Raw genomic sequence first — 15,881 nt, 5'->3', positions numbered from 1 at the left:
AAGTAGAATGTATTAGGAGTACGTAAGGCCGTATCACAGATGAAACGCCTTCAGCCTTTAAAGGGCCCAAAAGTGAATGGGGCATGGGAAAATGGCCTGAATGGAAGACAACAAGAGTCCTACTACCCTTGGGATCTGATTGAGGGACGTCTGAGGCATGGATAATGTCCTTTGCACTTCATGCCGAATTTTGACTTTCTTCCAGGAAGAAAGTCTGAGAATCGTCTCCACTGAATTGCTCATGAATCCTAGAAAAGTGAGGGTGCAAGATGGAGTGAGAGCTGATTTCTCCTGATTTACCAAGCACCCCAAGGATTGGAGGAGATTCACCGCCATCCACAAGTGTGCTGACAATGCATGAGGGCATTGGTCCATGAGGAGCATGTCGTCCAGGTACACTATGATACAAACCCCAGAAGCCCTCAGGTGTTCGACCACCGGCTTGAGTACTTTGGTGAAACACCAAGGGGCTGAGGAAAGGCAGAAAGACAGAGAGGTGAACTCGAAAGTCTGGCCTTGCCACTGAAACTGGAGGAAAAAACAGTGCGGCAGGAACATGGGGACCATAAGGTAAGAATCCTTGAGGTCGAACCTGACCAATCAGTTGTTGAGTCTTAGAAGTACCCGAAGAAGATGGATACTACCCTCTATCTTGACGCGGCAGAAGGCCAGCCCCTTGTTGAATTCCCTGAGATTGATCACTGAGAGTTGACCCTGTCCCGCTTCTCTTCCAGTACAGGTTGCTCAAAAACCTGGATGGATGAGGGTGGATGGGCATATGGCCTCTTTGGCAAAGAGTTCATTAATCTCTGCCTGAATAAGTGTAGCCTCCTGTTCAGAGAAGTGGAGGGGGTGAGGGGGAGTGGGCTGGTAAGGTGAACCATGGAAATCTATGTGAAACCCTTGAACTGTTTGGAGCACCCAAGCATCGGATTTGAGAGCCCACCAATTGTCTAGGAAATGGGCCAGCCGACCCCCCAAACGCGTGTGTGCTTTGGGTGAGGGGTCTCCCACTTGCGATCCGCCGTGGGAGTCTGTGTGCTGCGCACGCTCTCTAGTTGGGTAAAAACATCCGAAGCGAGAGGAGTCCTGCTATTGTCCTTTCTGAAAGGGTTGGCTCCTCTTAGAGGCGGGAGAGAGGAAACAGCCGGCCAAGGGCTGCCTATCGCGACCGGCCCCGGTAAATACACGTGGATTGGCGATGTGCTTGATAAACAATTAGACCTTATCAAATGAGTTCAAGGTTGAAACTATTTTTTTTACTAATGGATCGCTTAAGTGTCCACCCTGTGCCACCTGCCCAGCCTCAGAAGTGCATGACGTGGGGAGCGCAGATTCCACGCTCCACTCCCAGACGCACTGCATGAACTGGATACCAGATCCAACCAATTAATCATCCTTCAACTTTGTTCAAAATTTTCTGAATTAATCCGCGATTTTTCAAAGTATTCTTGTTCTTTTGCATATCCACATACATAACACAATGTGTTTTGGAAACTTCTCGTATTTAAGTGTGCCCATCCGGACTTCTTCGAAAATATGATCCAAACACAACCAATAGTTCGGAGCAGCATTTCTTTATTTTAAACCCAATGCATTTCGGGCTGTGTCACCAGCCCTTCGTCGGGGGTCACTGGAAAACATTTTGAACAAGAGTAGTGAGCTGTATTTCCTCCTCTAGGACACGCGGCAGCGTTTTTAGCTCCTTGCTTTCAAGATTTTCCACATCTTCCTTCTGTTTCTTCTTCATAATTCATAATTCTAATTTCGGACATCATTGCCTCTCCCGTTTCTTTCAATGCAAATCTGTTCAAATCTGTTCTTCTTGGGGGGGGGCGCTAGAGGGCGCACTGCGGTATGGCTGGCTAGCGAGTCAGCTCCGCCGGGCGGTCGCGCTCTTAACGACTTCTGACCCCCAAAAACCCCGCCAGACTACACGCTGAACACAGAATTGGGCATCGGAATGCAGGGCTGACGTCTCCAGACCCGGTGCTACGACCCGCTGTGCGGAAAGCAGGAGGTACAGCCGAAAAACCGCAGCCCTAGCGGACGCCGCACAAAATGGCCGCCCCGGAGGCTCGGGGACCCGAGGTAATACATGGCCCCTAGCGCATGTGGACTGCAACGGACACTTGGCGCGGATTGGTGTACGGCTGCCTGACACCCCCTAAGCCTCGGGGAGCCTCCGCAGGCCCCCAGAACTCGGCGCCACTTAAAATCGGCGTGCGTTCCACCGAGGCCAAGATGGCGGCGCCCGTGGAACGCACAACACTGGCGGCATCTACGGACAATCCTGCTGGCCGGAACACATCGCAAGCCGGTGGGGACACCTGCGCATGAGGAGAGGCGGAGGCGAGTGGACACTGAACCGGGTCTCCCCGACCAGAACTCGGGCACATGTGGAGCGCTTGACCACACGAGGACTCGGAGTGAGTACTGACCACACCGCAACAGAGGCATGCAGGCGCAATACACAACGTGCAGAGGCACCTAACATCCACGCGGGCTAACGATAAAACAGCGCTGACCACAACGACAGCTCGAGGGCGGCCACTCAAGCAGTGGGGAGTGTTGGTGTGGACCCATACCCTCACAGTGCCACAACTGAGTCCAGTACAGAGGGGCTCCTGCTGCGCCCAACATCCAAGGCCTTGCATAGGGCCTGAATATAAATGAGCGAGCCCGCTGCTATCCACGCGCGGTGAAAGAGGAGGGACTGTGGCACCGGTGACCCTTGACGGTTACACCTCGAGCCCATCATAAGGGCTGCGGCCCCAACTCAACTGAGTGACACCAGGCAGAGCGACGTCTCGGAATGGGGAAGCCCGACCGGAACCAACCCAAGCTCCAATTCGAGAAGCGGAACCAAGGCAAAAACAACCCTGCGGAATCGGAGGCGGAAGGGGGCTGGGAAACACCAGAGGGCACGGGCATGGAATCGGTGCTGAGGGCGATACAGCAGAGTTTACAGGAGATGAACGGTAAGCTGGATAATGTGGTGCAGAGGGTCGACAACATGGCGGCGAAAATTGAGCAGCACGAAGGGCGCCACGCGGAAGCAGAACAGCGAATCTCGAAGCTCGAGGATGAACAGAGCACCACAGCCAAGACATGCGAAGCCCTGGTGAAAACAGTGGAGGTCCTGAGAGCAAGGGTGGAGGACCAGGAAGCTAGGTCCAGGCGGAACAACGTTCGAATTTCGGGCCTTCCGGAGTCCACGAACACAGGGAAAATGGAGACCTACATAGAAAACCTACTCAAGGAACTGTTCGGAGCTGACCATCTATCTCCAGTATTCCTAGTGGAGCGCGCACACCGATCCCTGGCCCCAGTGCCGAAACCCGGAGCCACCCCGCGAATGATCATCGCACGTATGCTGAATTACAGGGACAGAGACACGGTCCTGCGGATGGCGAGAGAGCTGGGGAAAATTACGCATCAGGGGAACACTCTGGAGTTCTACCCGGACCACACCATGGCGGTACAACTGGCTCGGAAAGAATTTGCCCCCGTCAAGAAAAAGCTGAGAGACCTGGGCATGGAATATGCCATGCTGTATCCGGCGAAACTCAAAGTCCTCACTGGCGGGAAACCTGTCATACTACCAACGGTGCAAGCGGCACAAGACTTCATCAAGCTACAAGGAAAGCGGAGAAAACAACACGACCGCAATGAACCGACCAGCGATGTGGAATGAGTGCATTGGAACATTAGCGAACTGGCGACAAGTTGGTACTACATGGACGTGAAGCGGATTTTTCTATGCACGGACACCCATAGATATCCACATGGACAGTGCACGCAGCATGGGTGGCAGCAAATGGACCGGAACAGCACTTACAGACATGCAGTGAGTACTATCTCTGAGTATGGGATGCCGCGGAGGTGCTGCTCCGGACGTGAGTATACGCAGTGCACTTGCGGGCAGGTTGGGCAGGCTACCGGACCGGGTGGCAGTGGGTGGGTGGCCATGGCCCTGACCGGCCATCTTGCTTGACTACTGGCGATGCGAGGAACACTGCATACTTTGCTGAGTATCACCTCGAGTTCAAGCTAGGACTAGAGACAAAGGGGAAGACAGCGTAACGGAGAACGGATATTTAAGCGATGCCGGACAGGCCGGCGGGGGAAACGGGGTTGGAAGTAATCGCAAGCAAATTATTCACTAGTACAGCGCATATGCGACCGTCCACATCCACTATGTGGATGGAGATGTGTGAACCTGGTGACACCCCCAGGAGGGTGTACCCCAAACTATGTTGGATAACGACAGTTCTGTTAAAGTTAATGTTAATACAGGGATGGCTTTGGCAAAGTTTGGGCGCTAAAGTGGGTGGGGGGAAATTGAGACAACCAAGTTCTAATAGACTGAAACCTCTGTGTCTGAGAAGCATGGCGAACTCCTTTGGGGCGCACAGTCCGATGAATACTGTTCCATTTAAGCATATAGCATTGTCAATTCCACATGTTATAAGGTACGGCGACACATACATGCAACATAACAGGCAGACTAGGTGTCCGCTGTGGTTACTTCCTTTCCTTACACGTATACATGTCTCGTAGGGGCACGCTTAAACTGGTCACTTGGAATGTGAGGGGGCTAGGCAACCCGAAAAAGATTAGGCGGCTATTTGCGTATTTTGATAGACTACACATTGACATTGTTTTCTTACAGGAGACGCACTTGGAGCGGGATGGCTCCTCAACACTAGGGGCACGTTGGGCTGAAACAGTGGTTCACTCTAGCTATTCGACGTATTCCAGGGGCGTTACTATATTAGTCAGGAAGGGTACGGGCCTGGAAGTTACAGACATACAGCGAGACACTGCAGGGAGGTGCGTAATGCTGGCTGGAAGACTCAGGCGCCAACAGATCCTACTGGTGAACACTTATGGCCCTAATGTGGATGACCCGGGGTTTTACAGCAAAGTATGGCACAATATTACAAGCATGGCAACACCCCAAATACTGTGGGGAGGGGATTTCAATGTCACAATGCAGGACGCACTAGATAGAGCAGCGCACACATCAGAACAACATGGGAATGCTAGGACAATGGTGAGGGACGCTATGGACGACCTACATTTGGTGGACTTCTGGAGAGTTCGTAACCCCGGGGCGACAGCAGCGACACACGTGAATGCGGCGAACAATAGTTGGTCCAGGATCGACTACTGGCTGGGCTCACAAGATGTACTCTCATGGGTGGCGGATGTTACACACTTGCCACGCACACTCTCGGATCACAGTCCGGTGCTGTTAGAAGTAGACATCCCTCACTATGACCCACCCCCCTTCACCTGGCGCTTTCAAGCGTCAGCATTGAGAGACCCAGTATATGTCGACACCATACATAATGCAATAAAGGAATACTTCGATCTTAACAGCCCGACAACAGAGGACCCAGGCTTGCTATGGGAGGCCTTCAAGGCTACCATCCGGGGAGTATGCCTCAGTACAGCATCTGTAATCCTCAAAGACATCAGGCAACAAATACGCACACGTGAACAAGCCATACAAACCCTAGAGCAGGCATACACACAAACAGGAGACACTAAACTCTTGGGGGATATCCAAGTGCTATTAACGGAGCATGCTAGCTTTGCGACAGACGAATTGAAATATGTGACTAAACGAGCAACCGCAAGGAGGTATGGCGAAGGGGGTAGACCGGGCAGGGAACTGGCCGCTAAGATATGCGCAGGCAGAACACCACAAAATGTCACAACCATCACCACCAACACCGGGGAGGTAATCACTGACACTAAAGGTATACTAAGAGAATTTATGAACACATATGGTACACTATACGAAGCACACCCCTCACCGTCGCAGACGGACCTATTGAAATATATGGAGGACATCGAGATGGCTTGGCTAGCAGATGGTCATAGAAAATATCTGGAGCGCCCAATCACAATTGAGGAAGTCACAGACACCATCAGAAGCTTACCTAATAACAAAGCACCTGGGCCGGACGGATTTGTGGCGGAATTCTATAAGGCATACGCTGACACACTTGCGCCGCACTTAGTACAGATGTACGGAACGGCACACGAAGCCCAGACTCTGCCGGCGTCTCTAAGGGAGGCCCTGCTCATCACACTACTAAAGCCTGGCAAGGATGCAGATAAGTGTGACTCCTACCGTCCGCTGTCTTTGTTAAATGTAGACACCAAAATCATAGCTAGTCTGCTGGCAGACAGGCTAAAACCTCTCATGCCAATGTTAATCCGACCAGATCAGTCGGGATTCATCCCGGACAGGGCCACCACACACAACACCCGCACGCTGTTCGCGTTAGCACACTATCTGGCACCAGAAACGAAGGCAGTGGCTGTCTTGTTAGACGCAGCTAAAGCGTTCGACACCATCGGCTGGCCATTTATCCGCGCGGTGCTGGTGCGCATGGGATTCCCATGGATATTTCAGGGATGGATAGCGATGCTCTACACAAACCTGACGGCACGCATCAGAGTAAACAGATATATATCAGAACCCATACCTATCTGCAGAGGCACTAGACAGGGATGCCCGCTTTCTCCAATGCTTTTTGCTTTGGTGCTGGAGCCTCTAGCCTGCAAAATCCGACAGCACTATCATCACTCAGCGATTCAAATGCCCTCCCGTCCCATACACATTTCACTGTACGCGGACGACATGGTGCTGTATGTCAAAAACCCTGAACAACACCTAAATCCTCTCCTGAGGGAATATATCAAGTTTGGTCACCAGGCCGGCTTACAAATTAACTGGGATAAATCCCTGATACTAGCGCTCACAGACAGCACGCAACCGACTCCCCTGGATTATCCGTTGGAGTGGCAGGAGGAACCCACAAAATATCTGGGAATATGGTTTCACAGAGACCCAGAGGTAGTCGTCAGGACAAACTATGGGCGGACGATAGCAACCCTAGAGGATAAAATTAAAAAATGGAACAGACTCCCTCTATCATTGGCTGACAGGGCGGCGATAGTGAAAATGGTGCTCTTACCGAAATTTCTCTATCTATTCAACAACATCCCTATAAAACCTCCCGCTGCTGTCTTCCGAAACATCAAGACACTCGTGCTCAACTTGTTATGGGCGGGCAAACAAGCAAGAATGGACATACGCACCATGACATTACCCTACGCTAGGGGAGGGTTCAAAGTGCCAGACTTTTATCTCTATTATTTATGTGCGCAGGCACAATACGCGCATTTCTGGTATCATGAAGTGCCCTTTCTGACGCACGTGGCGGTAGAAGAGGGCGACGCCGACCCAATCCCTCTGACTAGTATGCTCACGCACAAACGCACCAAACTACATGAACGTGATATAAACACAGTAGACGCAACTGTAGAAGCATGGAGGCTCCTGGGCAAAGAGGCGAACTGTCTGCCAATATACGCACCTACTCTACCACTGGCGCACCACCCAGCCCTCTCGGTGACACAGGAAAAGGTGGGAATGGATCTGTTCAGGCGGGCCGGAATAGACGCATTGGGGGACCTGTACAGGGATGGTGAATTTCAGACACTCGATAAACTGCACTACATCACAAACCCTTCTCAACTGTTTACTTTTAACTTTTTCAGGCTACATAGAGCGATACGTGAACACTACCCGTCATATCCGGAAGAGCCACCTACACTTGCACCTTTACAACTACTCCTGACCACACCCAAGGCATCTCACATGGTATCTAAACTTTATGCAAGTGCGCAAGGGGCAGTGGGACATACCACACTCAAGGCAAGGGACAGGTGGAGCACGGGGCTCGTGGAGCCTCTGACGGAGGAGGAATGGGACTCCGCATGCATGTTAACGGGCATGCTCACCCCTAATGGGAACTTGAAAATAATACACTACAAGTATCTGCATCAGGTATACCACACCCCACACAGACTGCACAAACACGGGTTACGAGAAGACTCCAACTGCTGCAGGTGCAACCAGGCAGGGGCTGACTTCATGCATCTAGCATGGCACTGTAGAAAGGTAGCGGGGTATTGGGAACAAGTTGTGCAGGTTTTGAATGAAATGTTGGGGATTAACATGTCCTGTGATGTAAAGATCTGCCTGTTGGGTATCACTCCACACCTGAGAGCATTGAAGCGTAAATTCTGTGCGGTCGCACTCCTGTTGGCTAAAAGAAGGGTGTCAATCCACTGGAACAGTAAGAGAGCACCAGAGGTGAAACGATGGATTGAGGACATGGTGTACTGCCGAGACACACTCAATACATATGAGGAGGAACTGCCGATCGGCTCTAGGCCCAAAGATTACTGGGGATACCTGCGTGACTACTTACTTGTACATGGCACAGCAAATTCAGAAGCGTAAGCTGTGTGAATGAATGCATGTGGATGACAACAAAAGACGAACAGTTGTACAGTGCGGCTCCTAGGGGGGAGGATGCTGTGATGCAGAGGGAGGGTTACAGAGGTGAAACTACAAGTTGGGGACTGTACAGTTAATTTAAAGTTTCAGTTGAATGTACAAATAAACCGAGAAAAAGTAAGATTATTGATGTATAAGGTCGCGACTATAGCACTGCTACGCGATGGATTTCTATCTACTAATGCGCCGCCGGTCCGCTGGATGTCGGCTGATGGGCTGTGTAGTTCTGGAACAGTTGCTCGTAACCATGGTTGCAGGGAGCCGGCCCGATGTGGTTGTAGGCAAGTGCTCCATGGATGGTAAACGATTTGTACTCTGTGTGATAAAATAGTGCAATAAAAATTCTTACACCAAAAAAAAAAAAAAAAAAAAAAAATCTGTTCTTCTTAGTTTGAATCAGTGTTTCTTCCAGGTCTCTGCACTTCTCTTGTGACTGAAGTATTGAAGAACAAAGGCTCAGAGTGTGCTTCATCGTGTTCAAAATCTGCTCAGAGTCGTCTCCACTTTCTTCTAAGTTTGTCCTGAGAGAGTGTCCCAACTGAATCCTCTGTAAAGTCAGCGCTTTGTTTTGGTGTGAAACTTTTGCAAATTCAATTTCCTTTTCCAATTCTTTACTTGTCTCAATGAGCTTGTCTTCATGGTCTATGATAGGAGTACCTTCTTCACTGGTTGCAAGTACTCTCTGGACTTCTGTTAGCTGCTGTTTTATTTGTTCTCCAAGTCTATAAAGGTTTAAAACGTTGTCTTCACTCTTCGGTTGGTCCATTTGACCTTCTGGGGTGCCCGAGACGTAATATCGAACTATTTCGTCACCTGCCCGCAATTTTCTAAAACCGGCCCGTTAATCGAGACTAACATCCATTGCTCATGTTTCATTGTTTCGCGGTTACTATTCGCGAGTAACTTTAGCACTTCCGGGTTTCATAATCAGAAGTGGCCAGATTCCCCAGTGTGGGGTTTAGCTTTATCAACAGCGACATGCGCCACTCCATAGAGATGGAGCAGTTGGCGTTGCCAAGTAGAGAGATGGCCTGTTGGCCCAACTGGAGAGCACCTCTGGGGAGATGAACCCCACTGGCATTTTGGCGTCTTCACCCATTTCTAATATCTTCTGCAGTGGACCTGTAATGTTCAAGAATTTGTCTTGGCATGACCGCCAAGAGCGGTCTATACCCTTTTTTGGGACCCTGATGTATTTGGCCAACAAGGTGGCCATCCCTGCATTGATCTAGCGTTTGATAGCTACTTTGCCATCTAAGGCAGGGCAGGGGCACTCTGCCCGAAGGAAGCTCCATACCTCCTTGTTGAGAGGTTTGCTTAGCTTGCCTGCTGTATAAGTGCCTATAATGTACCCAGGACACCAGTCAGAGGAGCGGGAGTGCATGAGCTCCTCTGGGTTTAACATGTCCGATTGTGCTCCATGAGGTCCCTCCTTGGCAGGATCAGATGCATGAGAAGGTATAGAATTCGGTCTCCAGGACCGCTCATGCTCTGATTTGCTGTCTGATCCTGTATGGGAACCATTAGACATGGGAAGGGGTGCTACATCCCCCGGGGGGGGGGGGGGGGAGAATGGCTCACAGGGGTGTCCAGATTGGACTTAGGAGGGGGGGTTGGGATCTAGGAATTGCTTATTCAGTCTCAAAAAAGCATCCAGGTGCATCCACGAAATTTGCAGGTGTTTGCATGGGTTCTCGGTGGTGGGTACAGTGAGCAACCGTGGTGGTTTGGGGGCCGAAGGGTGGCCCGGGATTTCTTCCCTCTGTGGGAGGGGTTGTAGGCACCGTTGGGCCACATCCATTCGTTTCTTCTCCAGGGGGGCCACTGCATCTGAGACCGCTTTGATCATGGAGGTGTCCAGTGAGGTACAGAATTCATCTGTGACAGGAACTAGGAGTAATCCTCCTCTTCCATGTAATATTCGTCACTTTCCTCAATTGTTGTAAATGTATGTATGCCCACACCTGCCCGTGTATTGAAAATAGCAGAGGTATGTCACGGGGTCAGATGGAAATGAATCTGGGGGGACACAGGAATGAAGGTAGTAGCAGAGCTACTCCCACGCCCTGGCAGAATTCCCAGGATTAAGGGGCTGTAAGCCCTTGCAGACACACACGCCCTCAGGTATACCGGGTACTGAACTGGGGAAGTAGAAGCCTGAGCAGTCTCTGCCATCAAAACGGGAGCAGGATTCGCCGTAAATCAAGATCCTACCCCACAGGGTATCAAGCTCCAGGCAATACAGGGGCCAACCAACTTTCCGTCGCAAGCGGATGGTTCGCACGGCAAGCGTTTTTTTTGTGTGTTTTATTTAAGCCGACACACTGTCCATGCCACGGGGAGTGAGAGTGAACGTCGCACAAGGTGGAGTGGAGTACCTTCCTGGTTGCACTAGTACAGTGGCTAACTAAAAAAGCTAGATATTTAGAGGAGCCCAGCAATTGGAAGCTTGACCCAGTTGTGTCCCAGCAATTGATGATGAAGTGGGTCTCTGTGAGGTTGACCTCTTTGCCTGGAGACACACTCAACTGCTTCAGGATCTTTTAAGCTGATGTTTGGATAAGAAACTCTGGCCATGGTCACCTTTCTTCAGGATTAGTGAGTCAGAGACTTATTTTTAACTACTGTACAGTTCGGTATGCAATAAACAATAGTATGGGTAGCGAACATGGTATTAAAATAAAACTGCTTCTTCACAGCGCTTTAATATCGACAATCTGTACAAATAAATGGTGTACAGACAAAATATCGACTCCAAAATATCGACTGGACATAATATCGAGTTTTAAATATAGACTGGACAAAATATCGACTGGACATAATATCGACTACAAAAATATCGTTTTTCAGGTAAGTGAAGTAATATCGACTGTATAAAATATAGATAGCAAAAATATCGAATTTTTAATAATACATAATATTTTATAGTGTATTTTTATGTAATAATATGTGTGAAAAGTGTGTCTTAATGTTATAAAATATTTTATTAAATGAATTTTGTTTTTATAATAATTGCGTAATGTAATTCTGTAGCGGGTTGTGGGTTTATAGGGGAATAGGGTGGGAAGTAATTTAATAATAATTAATTAATTAATATATGTTTGTTAATATTTTTAATTAATAAATAATTGATAATTAATTAATATTAATTAGTTAATTAATTAATATAATTTTGAACATATTTTGTATTAGTAATTAATTGGTAATTAATTAATTGTAATTAGTTAATTACATTAATTAGAGTAAATTTTTTATTTTTATAATTTTGTGTTATTTTTAAGTAATTAATTGGGAAAAATAATATTAATTATTAAAATAATTACAGCTAATGTGCTAATATATTTACTTTATTGTTATTGTTAATTAATAATTAATTGGTAATTAAATAATATTGATAAATTTTGGGTAAAGGAGCATTTTTAGGGTTCAGGGTCAGTTTTCAGTTTTAGGGTAAAGGGGTATTTTTGGGGTTCAGGGTCAGTTTTCAGTTTTTGGGTAAAGGGGCATTTTTAGGGTTCAGGGTCAGTTTTCAGTTTTAGGGTAAAGGGGTATTTTTAGGGTTCAGGGTCAGTTTTCAGTTCATGGGTAAAGGGGTATTTTTAGGGTTCAGGGTCAGTTTTCAGTTCATGGGTAAAGGGCTATTTTTAGGGTTCAGGGTCAGTTTTCAGTTCTTGGGTAAAGGGGTATTTTTAGGGTTCAGGGTCAGTTTTCAGTTTTTGGGTAAAGGGGCATTTTTAGGGTTCAGGGTCAGTTTTCAGTTTTTGGGTAAAGGGGTATTTTTAGGGTTCAGGGTCAGTTTGGGGTTTTTGGGTAAAGGGGTATTTTTAGGGTTCAGGGTCAACAAATAAGATTGTAAAAAAATATTTTTCTTATTTTCATTTATTATTTAATTATTATAATTTAATTTAAGTATTTTTAAGTATATTTTAGTAATTAAAATGTAATATTAATTTAATTTAACACTGTTTTTAATAAAGTCGATATTTTTTACATCGATATTTTTGTACTTACCTGTTTGTAGATACAAACTCGATATTTTGACTGTCGATATTTTGTCCACGATATTTTGGCAAGTCGATATTTTGTCCCTCGATATTATTTCAGTGATCCCAAATAAATATCTGTTGTTTTGTTAGTTTTTGTCAAGTTACCAATCAGTCAATAGAAGCTTATGGCTCCTGCTACAATATTTTCCCATTGATCATTTATTGAAGAGGTGATGAATGCAAAGGCAGTACCAATATATCATATATTAAACATCAAGGTATGGGACAAATCAATGTATATATTTAAATCAATGCGAAGACTTTCACTCATCCTTTTCCACAGTTGTCTCATATTGCTCAGGGTCCTCCTGTTGCATGTTTGAGCTGTACCTCAGAGGGTAATCTCTGTTAGGCTCCCATATAACCTTTGGCCTAGAAAATACTGGCTGCATCACAGCATACGTTTCTATGCAGTCATTTCAGGTCTCTATGTATGTCAACCATTCAGTATGTTGTGCCTCCCTCAATTCATGGCCACTCTGCATTTGGCTAACAAGAACAACAATGCTATCAGACGCCGGACTCTGCAAGGCTCGAGCTGTACATAGCCCAACAGGAATTTGAGGTTCAGGCTCTTTGTAGTGCTTTGTGACATCTCCAACGAGCGCTAGTATTTCCTGCAAATATTTGTGTATAGCTGATCATGTCCTTGCTAGCCGTAGGAAAGAAGCAAAGTCTTGACTGTATCTAATGCATTTTTGTGTATGTGAAGGGTCAATTCTGTGCTGTCTCAGTGGAGTCATGTAGGGCTTATGCAAAAACTTGTAGTGCAGTAATTTATGCAGTTCATTGAAATGTTATCAGCTCATAGATATTAATCCAGTTTGTATGCAGCAGAGGTTCAATGGGAGTCTGGTACTGGGTCAAGGAGTGCTGCTTCCCAGTACCATCGGGAAACATCAGAGCGCCTCTTTCCCCATATTGTGACCCTGCTGTGTATAATTTGGAAACCCACCTTGTCTCATCTGTTGTTAACAAATATGTTAGAGGTGAGGCATCGCTTGACTAATCTGGGAATCCATGTAGTTTCACTTTAGCAGCATTGCGTAAACTAGCGTATACAAAAGTCTCAAGCCTTGTGGAATTCCCACAAGCCAGAAATTGATCCAGTGTCATGAATTTGCCATCATTATACAAATATTCAGTTTCAGACATCGGCATCTTTGTCAGCATGTTTTGGCCAGTATGCTCAGGGGTTAGTGCCAACAGGGTGTTATGTCGCAGAATAAGAGCTGGTGAATACAAACAAGACTGCGTCCGTCTTGCAACACAGTGCTCTCTAGGTCTAACATGGCACAGCAACAGTCTTCACTTTTCTCTGTGGTCCAGGCAGACATAGTGGGAGCAGTGATGCCAGTGTTACTCCCTCAGTCTGGTCCCGTTCAGGGATAATAGGGACACTGGAAATAAATCTGTCTTTTCTCAATTTATGGATATTTCTGAATATCGGCCGAATCTTATAATTTCTCTTATCAAAGATACCACATTGAACTCCAGGTTTTTCACCATCAGTAAAATACTGTCAGCATACATAGATAACAACAATCCTCCACTCTTAAAGTATAACACTTTTTGTAAACTTTTTTCTTGAAGTTGGTGAGCTAAAGTGTCCATCGCAAATATAAACAGCAAGGGAGCTATAAGGGGCTATAATTTGAACGGTGTCAAACGTCAGTCCGTTGGTAGATACTCGGGCTGGGAGTTTCATATATAACAGTCTTGCCAAGAACAAAAGACAATTCGGAATAGTAACTAAACAGGTAAATACAGCTCTGAATATTACGGAATTACAATAACCATACAGTGTATGAGTTATCCTCTTACTCCACAGGTAAAAGAGTGAACAGGTTCATATATATATATATATATATATTATAGACTGTTGATGAATGCCAATCAAGTGTTTCGAACTGATCTATAAAGTGGATCCTTGTCCCATTTCCAGGTCTCCTTTCACGCAGTACCCTCCCTAAAATCCCTTACCCTCGTCTGGCCACTCCAACCTTCTGATCTTGTTTACGTATTGAGGATACTGCTTCCAAGGAACCATCAGCTCTGACAACTTGTCACAGCCGATGTTGCTTTTTGTGTTTGTGGGCATGGTGAGGGTGGTATGGTATATTATGGTATGTTCTTACAGCAATCTTTTCTTTCTGTCGAGATGCACTTGATTTTTCCTTAGCTCAACACACAGTTATGAAGTGATTCTCTTTCCCACAACCCTTGCAGATTTGTACTAGGGCTGGACATTTGCTTTCATGGGGAAATAAAAATCCACATCGGAAGCATAGTTTTATTTTCTTCGTCGACATCAACTTGTGTGCATCTGTATTGTGCTTGCTTTTTATAGTCAACGCTGATTCAGTTCGTGCTGTCCCTACTTCCATGTTAGCAGATTGTTGTTCTGTTAATTCCTCTGCTCTTGCAGCCATCACCATTTTCTCTAGACTAAGTGACTCTCTCAACATATGCCTTCTAAAACAGCCTGAAAGTCAGCCATAGATGATTCTGAAGCACATGGCTTATTCATCTGTCTGTGAAGTACCAGAACTTGCAATGCTTGATAAGTGCATCAAGTCTTCCAACAAACTCATCCCTTATTTCACCAGTCTGTAGTTGTGCTTTGTTGAAAATATGCCTTTCACAATCAACATTCAGCACTGATTTGAACTTGGCTTCCAGCGCATCTTTCACCTTTTGGTATGACGTTGTATCACTATGTGAAACTTTCTTTACAGCTTCTTTCACTCCATTACCTGCAAAGTTTTTTAAGTATTTGATGATTTTTTTATCCCCTTCCTTCTCTAGTGCATCTATGAAGTAATCGAAAGTTTCAATCCTAGCCATCCATCTAGCACCAATGTTCTATTTTTTTAACTTATCATACCGCTGTGGTGGCTTTAAGAACATGGCTGCATTGTATTCCGCACGCCTATCTGCCGCGATGATGTGAGCATGTGTCTTTCAGATGATCTTGGTGTGCTATGTGACTCTGACAGCCTCTGCGAGCACCAGCCCTGTGGAAAAGCATGTGCCGCAGTAGGTTTCAATAGCCCTCGAATGTGACTATGCTCATTGGTTCTTGCATCTTGTTGGCGTTATGGTTATTTTCTCACATCGTCTACATAGACGCTCTTTGTTCGTTGCGCAGCATTTCAGTTGACAACCTCACCGGCGGGATTGGTGGGCGTTTTGAATTAAACTCCTCTGCATGGCCTCCGATTGATTCCGCGGCCGTGTACGGGATGGATCAGGGATTTGCCTCCACATGCTGGTTGTCGACCACTTTGCATCGATTCTGAACAACACGCGAACAAGGTGTTTGTCGTATCCTTGCAAACTCTCAGGAGGAGTCGTTCTTACTTTCCACTAGCAAGAACTGCACAGTTGCACAGAACTGTCCGCGCACTCTTTTCTCTGTTGTCAAGAAATTAACAGGAGCGGAT

The 15,881-nt window shown here is 46.6% G+C and overlaps 1 pseudogene; it reads right to left on the bottom strand.

The window, feature by feature from the left end:
- Positions 1 to 1,630: 1,630 nt before the first annotated feature.
- LOC147750740 (centromere protein H-like) lies at positions 1,631 to 9,288 on the bottom strand (annotated as a pseudogene).
- Positions 9,289 to 15,881: the final 6,593 nt, after the last annotated feature.

This window comes from Lissotriton vulgaris, chromosome 1_1, assembly GCF_964263255.1.
Source record: "Lissotriton vulgaris chromosome 1_1, aLisVul1.2, whole genome shotgun sequence".
Lineage (NCBI taxonomy): Eukaryota > Metazoa > Chordata > Amphibia > Caudata > Salamandridae > Lissotriton > Lissotriton vulgaris.
The sequence above is the reverse complement of the archived record's forward strand: the minus strand, read 5'-3'. Positions and strand labels throughout refer to the sequence as shown.